Source organism: Talpa occidentalis, unplaced genomic scaffold, assembly GCF_014898055.3.
Source record: "Talpa occidentalis isolate TD23 unplaced genomic scaffold, MPIMG_talOcc4v2.1 talOcc4.16, whole genome shotgun sequence".
Classification (NCBI taxonomy): Eukaryota; Metazoa; Chordata; class Mammalia; order Eulipotyphla; family Talpidae; genus Talpa; species Talpa occidentalis.
In genome coordinates, this window is record NW_023601653.1 from 63,185,795 (window position 1) to 63,202,246 (window position 16,452).

The following is a 16,452-nucleotide window of genomic DNA, read 5'->3' on the forward strand; positions in this document are numbered from 1 at the left end:
ATTGCAGCTAAAAACATTTTATTTTATAAAATTCCAACACTTCAAAATACCATCATCTGTTTTATGTTGTTCCCAGTATTACAGCTACTTTATTTTTAGAAGGAAGAAAAATAACAATGACTGAAAAAACCTTAACTTTGGTGGCAGGTATAGATACACCCCTAAAACACACTGGCTGAAGGTTTAGGAGAAATATAAACTGGATGTGATGTGATGTGATGTGATGTGATGTGATGTGATAGGCCTGTGTAAGTTCCTTCACACCAGGGAATGCAGGATGCGTGATTTGCCTTGTTAAGGCACATAGGCTACCCGGATGAGAGCAACAGATTAATTATAAGACTGTCTCATCCGGGTTGCACATAGGCTACCCGGATGAGAGCAACAGATTAATTAGAAGGCTGTCATTCTGTGATCAAACGTTAGCTGTGATTGGTATTCATCTGAAACCCAGGAGTTTTGCATATTTGAGGCAACAGAACTTAAAGAGAAAATAACCTTGCACAACTAAAGTATTTGAGTGCCCGTTAAGAGCCAAGAGTGACACTGAATGCTTCTCATATCACACAATCTCGGAGAGGATTGGAGGGCCCCATGCTGAGAGCAAAGACGCAATTCTTAAAGTATTATTGCTCTAGCTGGAGTGGAAAAATGTATGAAAACTATTACATTGAGATTTTGAAGTAATAAGATCCTATAGCTGATAGATTGAAGCTTCTGGGAACCTGCACTTGGTTTCAATTGAAAAGCGAAAAAATAAACATCTTGATTTCAGAGAAGTAATTCAGTATATTAAGGTAGAAATGCGTTGTTGAGTAGGACAAATCTAGAAAGGAAACAAGTGTGGATACAAATCTCTGAGGAGTAGGTGATCTTGTTAGTGGCAGGGTGAGAATTCCTCAGATACTGCATCTTCTGTACATGATACATACGTGACGCTCTGACATACAGATTCAGGGAGTGTACTATTGTCACATAAAGAGTGACATAATTCGAGTTAAAAATACAAGCCAGTCTTTGTATTTCCCTCCCAATCTACACATACACATTATTAGTGAGCTAATGTCACCTAAGTACCAAGGATTATACTCTATTATTTTTTACCTTTACTGAAAAATAGGTTGCTTCTCTTTCACTGATATGGAGAACCGTGACTGGGAAATGAATATACCAGCATCCTCGGGCTAATGGATGCTAGCTGCTGTAACAAGCAATCTTAAATATCAGTGGCTTAATGTGTTTGGTTGGCTGACCCCCTGGGACAGTGGCTACTTTGGAATTAAGTCTCCTTCCGTAATGTCTCTGTCATCTGTAGCATGTGGCTTCTGCTTGACTTGCTGCCACCCAGTCAGTACACTGGGAAGTGTACTGGCCCCAGCAAGGGCCAGTTACGTGATTGTAGAGTTAAAAGGGAGGAGAAAGGAGTTTAATTGCCCCTGGAGAGAAGAAACGGTGGGGAAGCAGAAGCTACCACTGTCTGCCACTACTCCAAACATCAGTCTAAGGAGGTGAAGCTGGGCATCTACCCTGGTCTAGCACATCTATGCTTTTCTCTTTACACCACTGTAGTGCAGGACAAGAGGAAGGACCCACAAAAAGACCACCTGACACTCTGTAGGGGTGTAGTCGTGATGAAACCAGGACATAGCCCCTAGCTTTGCTCATTTATAAATCTTCCTATTAGTTCACCAAGGGTTGTTTAACCCTATATTTACAAATATGATTTGTTAGAAATGACATTTTAATAATCTGAACTTAAAATAACTTTCCTGGATTTATTGATCTTTTTCTCCCGATTTTAGGATGACTTGCAATGATATATATCACAAAACATTAAAATAAGCAAAAAATTGCTAAGTAAATGAGGTACAGGGCAAATAAGGCTGGAGTCAATGTGTCAGCCATGAATTTCTGCTAGAGTGGCCAATTTGGTTCTAAAATGGAAATGTAAATTGCTATAAGGCACAATGTGTCTCTAAGAAGAATCAAGCCATTTGCTTCAAAAACATGGACAACACACCTCATACTTAGACCAAAAGGAAACATAACCAGTGGATGATTGATTCATCCATTCATCTGCTTGCCAAATATTTATTGAGTGACCATTATGGGCTAGATTGTTTTAAGTTCTGGGTATACATCTGTAAACAAAATAAGATCCTGTCCTTATGTGGTTAGGGAAGAGAGATATAAATAAATAACTTTTTAGTATGTCTGTGGTGGGTAAGTGGGGGTGATAGATGCACCAAGATAAGTGAGTGGAGGGGTCAGGAAAGCCTGCACTGATAAGATGGATATTTGAGCCAAGAATGGAGAGAAGTGAGGGGGCTAGCTCTGCAGAAATCTGGAGTGTTCCAAGAGCAGTAAATGGCAAGGGCACTGGTCTGGGAATATGTTTAGTTTTTGAGACATTAAGGCCCCAGGACACTGTGGTCAGAGTTACTGGGACTCCTGCATAACCTAATAACAACACGGTCAAATCATCTGATCAAGGCATATTTTCCCTGGGTGATGTTGAATACTCTTGATAAATTTCACTGTTTATTTTTATTGGATGCTGTTCAGACCATTGCGTTGCTGCAATATAACATAAAGGGATCCTTAGCCAGATTTGGATTTCCTAATCTCAGTGCATTTCTTAACCACTTGAGAGAGAGAATAAATGTGCATTATGTGTATATATAGATATATATAATATAATATATGTATGTATTCTTTCTCTGCATATATATATATATATATATACACACACACAGAGAGATAATAAGTGTAGATACATCTGTATATCTACTTGAATTTTACTACCAATTTTTAGATACTTGGGTATAAACGTCACAAATAAAGCACTTTAACTGGAAAGAAATGATCTTGGTTCATGTCTTGACCCTGCAGTTCTTTTTTCTCTGTAACCATGGATAACCTACTGAATCTCAATTTCCCTACAGTACAGTAAAAAAATATATGTACCTCAAAATATCTGTCTCTTGGCCTCATAAATAGGCTATAGGGATTAAACAAGATGATGAATCTGAAGGTATTTTGAGACTTCATTTTAAGAGCATCTAACTTTTTTGGATCTTCCCATATTTGACAAACAGGTGCCGGGCACTTTGCTAGGATCTGCTACCATCATAAAATGGTAGACTTCTGCTCTCCATGAGGATGTAGCCTAAGAGAAGAGATAGACAAACTTTTATGAATGAAAACCATTCTGGGTGCTGAAAAGACAGATGATTGGGATTTGAAGTGAAAGTCAGGAAACACTTCTCAGAGGTGGGCTGAACTCTAAAGAACCAGGAGGAATTATTAGGTACAGTTAGGAGGGGAAGGGCATTACTGGCATAGGGACTTTACAGATGCAACAAAGCTTATGAAGCTTTAGGATATGAAATTATTATCATTTTTTTTTAGTATGAGAAATTATCCTGTGAACCCAAGCTAATAATCACTTGAGTCCTTAAAAACAAATGTTTCCAGCTGTTGGGAAAGAAAAAGAGAGGGAGGGAGAAAGGGAGGTCAATGGAAGAGGGGGCAAAGAAACAAGTATATGAAGCTGTCTGCAGCCACTGCAGCAGGAGTTCGATTCCTGGCCAGGGAGCTACCCACATGGTGCAGCAGACCTCTCCTGACTCACCCGCTGCTCCCCTCAGCAGTGTATTTTAGTCAGTCTGCCTGTTCTGTTCCCACTCTGTCTCTGGTGAATCCTCTCACCCCACACCTCTGGTCTGTGCCCCAGTTCTTGTATGCATAAATAAATAATTTTTTTTAAAAAGAAAAACAAGTAGAGAAGGACTAGACTGATCATTGCTGTCTTCAAAGCTTGACAAACACGCACATGAACCAAGAAATGCGGGAGATCTCTAGAAGCTGGAAAGGGTAAGGAAGCAGAGTCTTCTGAAAGCCTCTGAAAAAGCACAAACCCTGTGAATACCTTGATTGTAGCCAGAGAGACCTGGGCTGAATGGCTGACCTACAGAACTGTAAAATACAATTATATTGTTTAAACCATGAAGTAGGTGGTAATTTATTATATCAGCGGCAGAAAAACCAAGACACAGTGGAAAAAGGAACAATTTAAGCATGGAAAGTCAAACACCCATAATCAACTTTTCCGAGGAACTAAGAACCTGGGTAAGCGTGAGGTCACACCTACAGTAACAGCAAAAGTTCTTTGTTCTGCCTTTAGTTGGTTGCAGAACCTCTGGTTTGTCTGCCTTTTCCTTAATTGTTTCTGGAAGTCCACATGCAGTAGAATGCCTGGTCTTCTTCACCAGCGCAAACCCCAGCTCCTATGTGGAGTTCACCATTTTCCTTCTCTGGCTTAGATTCCTTCTGCTGATGTCCACTGTTTGCTCTGAGCTGGAGAAGCCCTTTTTAGGAGCCAGGCATTGCCTCAGTGAACAGGCATTGCCTCAGTACTTTCAGCTTCCTTCAAAGTCCCTGCGTCCCTGTGTTGGGGCAATCCAGGGAGACCTCTGGGGCCCAAGCTGATGGTCCCCTAGGGTGAAGTTAAGCTACATTTTCCAATAAAATTGGAAAAATCCATCTGCCTTGAATTTGTATTAATTTCTTTTGAAACATTTCCACAAAACAATATCACCCATGGGGTGTGCGTTTGTGTGTACGTGTGTGTGTGTGTATGTATGTATGTGCGTGTGAAAATACCGTGTCAGCTTGTAGGGTAAGGAAAAAGTATCAGGCTTTTCTGCCCTCCCCCCATTAGGATAGATGAGGGAACCCTGTGGTCCTGAATGCATGCCTGATGGCGGGCACCTGAAGTGGGCATACCTGAGAGACTGAGTTTATAAGGGTGGCATCATGGGGACGCCAGCAGAAGCCAAGAACGAACGGAAGCCGAGAGAAGAAGAGAAGCAGAGAGAATGCCAGAGAGCCCAGACAGAGTGAGGATTTGCTGGGGGTTGGGAGGACTGCCAGCCTCCCGGCCCCCCAGCACCCCTGCCTGCCATATGCCTGGTAAATCTAAATAAAAGACCTGCAAAAGCCACTGAGGACTGACTCCTCCTTTACCCGGTCTGCTGGATCAGAAAACCTGCACTGTGTCCATTCCTGACCCTTACACAGCTGTTCACACAATCTCCTTTCTTAGGACTCAGTTATGAGTCATGAGGTTTCAGCTGAAGGACTGAAACACTCTGCTGAACACTAAGCTATTTTTGTGATTATGCAACACGTTTGAAATTGAGCCTAAATGGTTAAACTGCTTTCAGATTCTAAGAGCACGAACGAAAAAAAAAAAAAAAAAAAGAAAGAAAGATCAACTTGCTCTTTGAGGCTGGTCTTCACAAATGCAGTTTATCTGACAGCCTGAGCTAAGCAAATGTGACTAACCTTGAGCTGAGCTCCAAGGCCGACTAGAGCCAGGAGCAGGTGCTGCAAGAGGTCACCTAGAGGCAGGACCCACCAGCAGAATCCAAAATGCCACTTATCTGAAGAAAAGTCTCTTCACACCTTATGCATGAACTACCCTGTGTGTAGCCAATGAACTTCAACCAAACTCACATTTCTTTGCCCTTAACCTGCTTTTTAGTTGATGAAATTTAACTCCTTTGTTCTCATCCCTGTTCCCCAACCTATATACCTCATTTCCTCCCTTAATTGGGGCAGCAGATATAAATATTTATCTGACCTGCTGTAGTACCCTTTCCCTGCTTCAAACACTTGGCGTTTTCCTGATTGATATCTGCGGGCACGCTGAGCACATGAACCCTCCAATTTCTGGCAACACCTTCAAGCTCTGACTTTCCTTTTCCCTATAAGGAAAGCTTCCCCAGGGGCTTCTCCATGCCTCATGGATATAGATCCCAGGTGTGTTCGCTCTGCTGGATTTCAAACTGGGAACCCACCTCACCATTAAGGGTCATACAGAGAGCACTTCGAACACCTTGAAAAGGGGGCTGTACAGGAGTCTGGTAAAGGCTCATGTGGAACAGACCGCAGAATGAGGAGCTGTCCGGTGTCTGTTTCAGTGTGACTTCCTAGCGGTTCAGTACTTGCCAAAGGCCAAACTGATCACAGGTACTCAAAAAATGCATGTTCCTGAATGAAGAGTGAGACAGCAATGGCTGTCAGGGATGCTGGAACTGAAGCGATGATGAAAAGGAGTCAGAGGGCCAGGAATTTGAGACAGAAATAACACTTGAAATTATAAAGCAACGAAAGCTTGGAGAGAAAAGAAAAACATATCTCTGGCCACCTAATTCATGAATATTTGTATGTGCCCAGTCACACATATATATCTCCCGCCCATATCTCCGGTTTAACTAGAACTCTCCGTCTAGTATGTACTTAGGTGTTTCTGTATCTGAGCATTGCTATGTACAGGGTTTTCTCTTAGAAAAATTTTAAAACTTATTATTTGTTAGAATTGCTTCTTAAAATTGGAGAGTAAATTTACACCTTTTACCTTTGCTATAGTTTTTTTTTTTTTTCAATCCTTAGGTTGTGGAGATTATAATTTCTATCACTATCATGACTCCTTGACAATAATTTAGATTTTTAAATGAAATTCTGTGTCTCAGAATGTCTATCTAGCAATATGCCAGGGTGCTTCAGGAATTACAAAAATAAGTAAGCCACAGTCTCTGCTATCAAGGAGATTAGGTGTTTGGGGAAGTGGGGAAGGAGTTTGTATAATAGGAAACTCAGAGTGGGAAGAGCAATTCACTGATGAGACATCATTTTTTTTTAAAGATTTATTTATTTATACAAGAACTGGGGTACAGTCCAGAAGCACGGAAGGGTGAGAGAATCAACCAGAGAACAGAATAGGCAGACATACCAAAGACACTGCTGAGGGGAGCAGCGGGTGAGACAAGAGAGGTCTGCCGCACCATGTGGGTATCTCTGCGGCCTACAGGGATTGAACCCCAGCTGCAGAGGCTGCGGACAGCTTCACAGCGCTGTGCTCAACCCGCTGCACCACTGGGGAGGCCCAAGACTTCATTCTTTAAAAAAAAAAAAAAACCTAGGGTAAATTTCCTATAACATTTAAAATGGTAACCATGATCATTTTAAAGATTTACAGTTCAGCGCTGTTCAGTTCAATTCTTCCTATTTGAAATATTACAAAGGAAATACAATTTTCAATAGAGGAGATTCTAGAGAACTGAAGTACTCCTATTTTGAAATACTCCACATTCCACTGTGCCAAATTCTTTCTGTTTTAATGGCTTTCTGCTTGGTCTGCCACAAAGTGCTGACCAAATTGGTCACCTATTCAGGTCACCGATGACCTGTCTTTCCTTAATAGAACATAATAGAACTCGTGGTAGATTGTAAATTCTACGTGGGCAGGTGACATAACCCTTGTTCACTGCTGTGTGTCTCCCTGGAGGAGAGCCCAGCACCTAATGGGCATGTTAAAAGCGTATGCTAATAACTGCTTGGCTTCTCTTGGGATGTTTATTTCCATGCGCTCCTTCTTAGTTCCCTGTTGTCATCGTTGTGGTCAATACTAGGGTGCACACTCGGCAGAGACCGGGAGAGCCAGTGTCCCTGGAGGGGACCGATGGAACCCACCATTTTGAGCCCCGCGGAAAGCAGCCGCTGTGGGGTCGGACGTGCGGTGGCGCTGTCTCCCTTTATTAGGATGTCCGTTTTCACACGGACAGGGACAGGCCTTTTCTGTCTACCTGGCCATTAAGCCATCACCGGAGAAGCGAAGGAAGAGGTGGCTCAGAAGCAAGTTCAGCTGCTGCAGTTTCAGCCGAGGATTCCTTCTGGCTGGTGTGTGGCGAGCCCCGGAAACCTCAGGGCCCGCAGACTCCCCTTTGCGGGGAGCCCGCCCAAACTCCATCCTTTGCAAGCAGCCACGCCCCACTATGGGAAGGAGGGACTGAAAAACATTTCCTTGAGGCTGGCACACCTTACCCTACGCGAACTAACCTTTCTTTTGCCCTGGCTGGGCCAGTTCCAGCTGAAACCAGAGCGCTCGGCAGAGGGACACGGTAGTGCACGGGGTTTGCGGGCGTGCAGGGTGGGAGGGGTGGCAGTGATAAAAGGTGGGGGAGAAGGCAGGGGTTTGGAATGAGAGAAAGGGAGGAGGCCGGGAGTGGGCCGTTTGCGAGCAACAGTTTGTATTTGATGTGAGCAAACAATCGCCAGGTGAATTGATCTGTATTTCTTTGGCTCGGGCATCTGGTGAGGCTTGGCTTCTGTTCCTATGGTAAGAGATCAAACCTGTCTCAGCGGTCTTGGCTGAGAGAACAGCAGCCAGAAACCCAGGGGTGAGGGACGATGTGTTTCCTAGGGGAGGGGGTGCTGGAACAGGGAGAGAGAAGGAAGCTGGGTGCAGGGATTTCTTGTCCCAGGGCGACATGTGGGCTCCTGCTGTCAGTGTCAGCTTCCTCATCTGTGAAGCATAAATAAGAACGTAATTACCGCACACCAAGTGATATTTAAATGAGACACCTGTAATGCATGCTTAAAAACTGTAGAGTGTGATAAGCTGCTCCTTATTAATGGAAATTCTGTGTCTTTCTTAATCTGTCTTCTTTCATTCTGTGTCTCTTTCTTTTCTCACTCTCAACCCCTCACCCTAGTCCCCATTATGTCTCTTTTATTTCTGTGATTGTGGCCTCCCCCTGATGGGAATCTTCTCATCTGAGGTTGGCAGACATTTCAGACCATCTCGCATTTAGCCCTTATGACTGAGAGGGCCTCGGCAGGTGTGCAGAGACAGGTGCTGAGCCTTATTGTAACGTGCCCTATGAGCAGCTTTGTGCTATCACATGGGCTCTCTCCTTGGTACACCGCCATCTCAGCCAGCTCCGGGTCATCCGGGTCTTCATGAGACACAAGGAAGTACTTGCGTTAGTGAAAGTGATGTCTTTGTCCTGTAGTGCCCTCACCACTGTGTTGGTATGCAAGGGCTGCCATCACAAAGAACCACAGGCTGGGTGGCTTCTACAACAAAAGGTGATGATCTCACAGTTCTGGAGGCTGGAAGTTCAAAACTGAGGTGTGGGTAGGTTTCTTCTGAGATTTGTGAGGGGAGGCTGTGTCCCAGCCTCCTTCTTCGGCTTGTGGGTGGCTCCCTTAGTCTTCATGGATGTCCTCTCTCACCTGCGTCTTCCTTCAGATTGCCCCTGTATAAGGATACTGGAAATATGGGCTCACTATTTACCCTAACGATCTTGTATGACTTTGATTACCTCTGTAAAGACCCACTTTCCTAATAAGGTCTTATTCTGAGGTACTAGAATATCAACATAAGGGTTTTGAACTTCAACATCTGGGTGTAGTATGTGAAATTCGGGTGGCACAATTCAGCCCTTGCAATTAGTTGGTCTCTGCACTCGGAGTTGGTCGAGTGTCACATCTGTTTCAACTGTCTGCGGAAACTCTGCTTTCCCTCTGTCCAGTCCCTCACAATCATGTGCTTCAGACTTTTACCCCGAGTTATAGTTACGTGATTCTGCAGCTCTGTTTTGTTTTAACCTGAGATTGTTCATTTCCTATTGTTGTAACAAATCACCACAAACTTGGCTTAAGACAACACAAATGTTTAGCTCACAGTTCTAGAGGTCAGAAGTCCAAAATGGGTGGGCGGTTCTCTGTGCCTTCCAGAAACTCAAGAGGAGAATCGTTTCTTTGCCCTTTCCAGTTTACAGAGACAGCTACATTTCTTGGCGCATGATTTTCTTCCTCCAGTTTGAGAACTACACTAAGTCTCTCACATCCCCTATGCCTTCCTCTTCTGCATTTCAGGATCCCTGTGATTACATTGGATTATTGGATAATCCAGGATAATCCCCCTACTTTCAGTCAGTTGATTAACTCCATCTGCTATTAATTTTATCATTATTTAAAAACTAACCTATTCATAGTTCTGGAGATTTGGATGTGGATATCTGTGGGGTCATTATCTGCCTGCCAGAGCCCTGACTGGGTTTTTTTTTTTTATTGGGTTTGTTATTCTGTTGCTACTCTGAGGGGCTGTTGTGTCACTTGTTATGTGTAGCAAAAGAATCTTTTTTATAGAAAAAAGCATCTTGCCTAATTCTAGAACTAAAAGTGTCTCCCCACTGAGCAGAAACCTGGGTACCATGGTATTTCTGTTAAAAACAACTACCCACCCAACTGCAGATGCTGTGGTGGTGATTGCACTGGGATAACAACACCTGAAAGGAGGGGAATCCCCAGTACAAACAATGATCTAAACCAACATTACCTTAATAAAAATATTAAAGACCAACACTCCTCCTCCTTCCCTGGCTGGTAATTTTAGCATGACAGTTAAACCCTTTATATCCAATTAATTTTTAATAGGTTATCTTTCTATACAATTTCTTTCTTTTTTTTTAAGATTTATTTATTTATTTATACAAGCCCTGGGTACAGTCAGAAGCGCAGGAGGGTGAGAGAACTCACCAGAGCCAGAGCAGGGAGCAGAACAGGCAGACTGACGAAGTACACTGCTGAGGGGAGCAGTGGGCAGCAGGAGAGGTCTGCGCACCATGTGGGACCCTTGCTGGTTGGGTGGGCCCGGGATCGAACCAGCGCAGCAGAGGCTGCGGGGCAGCTTCGCAGCCTAGCGCTCAACCGCTGCGCCACCGGGGAGGCCCTCTTGGACACAGTTTCTAACTCGGGAAAATGAAAGTGGAAGGGAATGAATGTCCACGAAGAAAAAGCAAAGAGTTGCACAGACCTCAGTGTAAAGTGGAGAGTCTTGTCCTGCGATCAGGGACCCGAGATCCCGTTTAAGCTCTGGTATTCTTTTTGTATGTGAGAAACAAGGTACTTGTATCAGTTTTTCACTCTGTTTTATCATTTTCCTTTTATAGAACATGTAATGTGGCGATAGACAGAGAGGCCTAAGGGGAGTCTTCCAATTTTAAAAACATGTTCCTTTTATTTCTGAACTTCTCTGACTTTCCTAACCAGACTGGTAATGAGGTTAGAGTTGAATTGGGGAAACAATCACCTGTGGAGAAGGGAAGGAAAATGGAGATAGCCTGGAAGCCTTCCTGTCCATCCTATGGCTTTTCCAGAACTTACTCTGACCTACTCAGTTCACATGACCTTCTCCAAAAATTTTCCCTCCACTGAATTGGGCCTATACCTTCCAGCCACATCATATTGTGAAGATCACTTTCCGGTGTGAGTCTTCAGAAACAGAAGCGTTTCCTGATGCTCATGATTGCTTTTGCCCTCATCCATCTAACTTGTGTCCCAATTTCAGAGCATTATCTGCTCACCAATTCAATCTGTCTTCTAATTTTTAAAAATGAGCTTTCCAGGCATCATGCTAGTGAGACATGTCAACTGTCCATTCTAATTGCCATGATTAAAGCAACTTGAAGACAGTGGTTGCATTTTTTGGAGCTTTTATGGAACTTCCCCCCACCAACATTTTACCTTTTTTTCAGATAGCATTTTATTTTTTAATTAATTATTATTTAAAAATTTTATACATTTTTTACATAATTTTTCATTTTTCCACAATGTATGCATTTTAATCTTGGTTATAGTCCCCATACAATTCCCATCCCCCTTGTTTTGATCCTATTCCCTCCTCCCCCCCTTGTAGTGTGTCTCTGGTTTATAGCTGCTTGTTGATTTTGATCTTTACTTTATTATAATTAGTAGGACAGGTTTATTAGGAAAAGGAGAAAGAAAAAGAGAGGCACCTGCATAGTCACAGGTAGACAGGAGAATTGCTGCTGCTGTTTTGCAAAGGGAAATGTTTCGTGAAAAGAAACACCTGCATAGTCACAGGTGGGCAGGAAAGCTGCTTCTCACCAGTGCAGTACTGATCCCTTTTATGGAACTTTTGTGTATACCTTTATGGACTAACTTGCTGGCCAGAATTATAAAATGAAAAGGAAATCTGTTTTGATTTTTCTTTCTACAGCTATTAGCATCTTTTAGCCTTAGCCATAGCAAACTACCTCATGTGCTTTATATATTTAACAGTGGTTTTTGAAATTATCAGGCTCCAAAATACATAGGAATATAGTGCTTTTTCTAGAACATGGATCTAAATTGACGTTATTACATATATAATTCTAGGCTATGTTAGAATTCTAAGAACAAATAGTAAAGGTTAAGAGGAAATGTGTTTTAAATAAAATATACCTTGTTATCAATGGGAAATCTCAGTAATACTTATGTTTGAGGTAGGTAGCTTTCTGGAGAAAGCTCAAAATTTATTAGTTTTCATCCTCAATCAGTTGCTGAATGGTCTAATATGTTGTTGGATAAATGCAGGGGACTGTGTTAAGATACTTTAGTTTATACTCATGTTACCAACTGAATAATGAAAAATATTTACTAAAGATGATAATTTGGAGTTTAGAAAGGATGATTCTAAGCCCTTTTTTCCTGGCAATAATCATCTGTCAGGATAAATTGTATGTCAAAGTTACCCCTAGTTTGTGGCATTATGATCAACTTCTCCAAAGTTCCTTTTAAGTAGGATGGGGCTGGCTTGGTCTCAGTAGGCTCCTGTTTGATCTTTGCCTCAGTGCCCCTTTATCCTGGGTCCAGATTTTTTTTTTTTTAAAGATTTATTTATTTATGCATACAAGAACTGGGGTACAGGCCAAAGGTGTGGAGGGTGAGAGGATTCACCAGAGAGAGAGTGGGGAATGGAACAGGCATATTGGTGAAATACACTGCTGAGGGGAGCAGTGGGTGAGTCAGGAGAGGTCTGTTGCACCATGTGGGTAGCTCCCTGGAGGGGGATGGAACTCGTGCAGCACTGGCTACAGATAGCTTCATAGGTTGCGTCTTAACATCTTGTGCCACCAGGAAGGCCCTCCCTGGGTCCAAATTCAGTATTGAAAAGGACTCAGCAGAAAAGGACTTGTGCATCTGAGGAGTGGAAGTGACAGGCTTGGCTTGTGGTTCAAGGAAGGCAGAGGGAGGCTAAGGGAATGCTGACTTCTACAGTGACTGCCTTGTTTTACATCAGCTTTCTAGGCAGATCCCCCACAGCCAGCGAGTCTGGTCTGAAGCTGTTCTGGCTCTGTTCTGTGTTCTTTCCCTGTGGGCCTCAATGCTTGACCTCGTTACCATTCCTCGAGGCTGACATGTTAGTGTGAGTCAAAGTGAGTTGTTGTGAAGAATAAAGAAACAAAATATTCATTAGAATCATCTTAAAGTCCTAAAGTGCCAGAAATCAAAACACACTGGAATATAAAGTCTCTAGTCTTCAACCTTGACATGCATGGGGTAGAGATTTCCAGAGGCTACTCTAGACTTACACAGTCAAAGGTCTGGAAAGCAGAAGAAAAGACAAAAGTATATGCACATGAAATCCAACCATAAGGATCTTCCCTGAACCCTCATCCCTGCAATACTTAAGTGAGTAAGACCAAATAGCCAGTCGTCTTCTGAATAGCGGAAAGTTGCAGTGGGAAAGCATCAGCTGGAGGTTCTAGACACTCTCTGCTAGTCTTATTTTCTGCCACTTGCAGTTTAGTGCTAATTAGTCATGGGAAGACACTTAAATTCTGTGCCTCAGTTTCCTCTTCAGTAAATTATGGGAGTTAGGTTTCTTTTGTTACTTTCAAAGGACTCTTCTGCTTGTACACATTTAGAGTGCTAAGGCTTTTGCTGAGTACATGTTGCATTTGATACTGTGTTTGTCAGGGAGAATAAGTAACAGCAGAGTTACTGTTTTTGTTTTTGTTTCTTTGGGAAGAGGGTGGTACAGTGGCATAGAAGATAAGAAGGTGGTTACTTCATTTTTTGGTGGGGGAATGGAGTTCCCTTTTGATATTTGCAGTTTAATCTGCTATGTTTGTATTACTTGTTGAATTCCAAGCATCTCCCATGATGCCAAGGGACCTCAATTTTATGCCACATCTTTCTTGTCCTGAACCCCATGATCTACTCTTAGTGTAGTATAATAGTGTCTTCATGAGCAGAAGGGCCCACATCCTATTCAATCTCTGCTTTATTTCCTGACTCTTGGCAAGCCACCTTTCACATAGACCTTAATTTCCACATACAATTTAAAGTTGGTATTCCGAAGTGGATTTTTATTTTAAAAAAAAGATAACTTTGAAGAATACCCTAATTTTACAGCGCAGGGGAAAATGCAGAAAAACCAAATATGACTTATAATTACCTAAACACCACCTTCTTTTTACCAACTGCTCTTGTTGGGCTGCTATTAAAGTCAATGATATTTTAATTCATGGGGTTGATCTTGGCTAGGAAACAGGTGGGCTGACCTCTGTTAAATATAGAAGTGTGCGCTTAAGGTAGCTACAAATAGATGGACAATAAAGGTTTGATAGTATCGGCAAAGACGTAACTGGTGACAGGTTGCCTTTACAGATAGTCAGATAGCGTGTGTGATGAATCATTCATAAAAGGAAGTTCACTGAACCCTGGGGTAGAACTTTCTGTGCTAGATGGAAATCCAGATACCTTTGTACCTGAATTACGGGCAGTGCCTTTGTGGCATTTATTTAAACCTCAATGAAACATATTTTGGGTGACCAGCAAGAAAAATTTATGTTGATAGGAATTTAGAGATGTGATTATTTGGATATCCTCTCTTGTTTCACCAATTCATGACATGTCAATCTGAAAATTTAGTCCAAATGAGGGCAGTCAAAGAATATAAATTAGATTTTTTTTCCCCACACTTTTTTTTTTTTAAAGATTTATTTATTTGTTTATACAAGCACTGGGTACAGTCAGAAGCCTGGGAGGGTGAGAGAATTCACCAGAGCCAGAGCGGGAAGCAGAACAGGCAGACTGATGAAATACACTGCTGAGGGGAGCAGCGAGTGCGATGGGAGAGGTGTGCGTGCCGTGTGGGGCCGGGGATCGAACCAATGCTGCAGAGGCTGCGGGCAGCTTTGCAGCCCAGCGCTCAACCGCTGTGCCACCGGGGAGGCCCTAAATTGGATTTTGACACTGAGAGCTATAGAATGTAGTGTTGTTTATCCTGTGTACCTACCCAGATATTTGAAGGATTGGTAGAGGCTTATATCATGTTATGGTACTTGATAGAAAAGCATGCTTTGATCAGCCTCTGGGAGGCACACATTATCCAACCTGTGTAATTGATTTTCTCAGAGACAGAGCATGATGTGGTGTCGCCAAATCATACACAAATTCTGGCTTAACCTTGAAAGGCATGGAACTATAAATTCATCATAAATAATAAATGAGATTATAGACTAAAATTGCAAAACTTCATTGAAAGAAATTAAAGAAGATCTAAATAAATGGAAAGCCATCCTATGTTCTTAGATTAGGAGACTTAATATTGTTAAGATGGCAGTATTCCCCAAATTGATCTCTATATTCAATGTAAACTGTATTTGACCATATTTCAGAAATGGTCAAGTTGATTCTAAAATTCATATAGGAACACAAGAGACCCAGCATACTCAGAACAATAAACTTCAAACAGAGAACTAAGTTGGAGACCTCACACTTTATAATTTTAAAACTTCCTATAAAGCAGTAGTAATCAAACTGTTATTGGAATAAGGATAGATATACAGACCAGTGGAATTGAAATAAGAATTCTGAAACATCCCCATACACCTATGCCCATTTGATTTTTGACAGAGTGCAAAAACAATTCATTCAAGAAAGAAGTCTTTTTTAACAATTTGTGCCAGACAACTAGATATTCACATGCAAAAAATGAAATCGAACTATATGCAGAAGTTAACTGAAAATGGATCAAAGACTTAAGTATAAGAACTAAAGAATTAAATTCTTAGGAAAAAATTAGGTATAAATCTTTGTGATCTTGGGTTAGGCAATGGTTTTTAAGATATGACAACAGAGACACAAGCAACCATTAGAAATAGATAAATTGGACTTGATCAAAATTAGACATTATTGTGCTTCAAAGGGCACTATCAAAAGTGAAAATATAACACTAAGAGGAAGGAAATACTGCAAATCATCTTATACAGATTATATATCGATTAAATATTGCAAACTTTGTATACAGATTATGCAATTTGACAATAAAAAGACAAATAGGGCCTCCCTGGTGGTGCAAGGGGTTAAGCACCGCACTATGAAGCAATCCGCAGCCTCTGCAGCACAAGTTCGATCCCAGGCTGGCCAGGGAGCAACCCACATGGCACAGCAGACCTATCCTGTCTCGCCCGCTGCTCCCCTTAGCAGTGTGTTTCAGTCCGTCTGTCTGTTCTGCTCCCCGCTTTGTCTCTGGTGAATCATCTTATCCCAGCCCCCCTCCATCTATGGCCTGTACCCCAGCTCTTGTGTGCATAAATAAATAAATCTTTAAAAAAAAAGACAAATAACCCAGTTAAAAAATGGGCAAAGGATTCAAATGGACATTATCTCCAAAGAAGATATATAAATGGCCAATGAGTACATGAAAAGATATTCAGTATTATTAATCATTAGGGAGATGTAAATCAAAACCACAAGAGACACAATTTCATATTGGTTAAGTTTGGCAATAAAAAAACAAAACAA

At 41.9% G+C, this 16,452-nt stretch overlaps 1 protein-coding gene and 1 long non-coding RNA gene across 3 annotated transcripts in view; one reads left to right on the top strand and one right to left on the bottom strand.

Moving 5' to 3' along the window:
• LOC129145989 (uncharacterized) overlaps positions 1-16,452 on the bottom strand; it is a 51,097-nt gene that overhangs the window by 6,448 nt on the left and 28,197 nt on the right. The window lies entirely within an intron of this gene.
• The window catches only part of LOC119247712 (tyrosine-protein kinase STYK1-like), a 32,435-nt gene continuing 23,660 nt past the window's right edge, over positions 7,678-16,452 (top strand). Inside the window, exon 1 of one of the 2 annotated variants that reach the window (XM_037514350.2) lies at positions 7,678-7,967. The gene's annotated coding sequence lies outside the window, so the exon portion shown is untranslated. Of the gene's footprint in view, positions 7,968-8,883; positions 8,938-16,452 lie in introns of those variants that run through there. The other variant, XM_037514351.2, reaches the window with a different exon arrangement.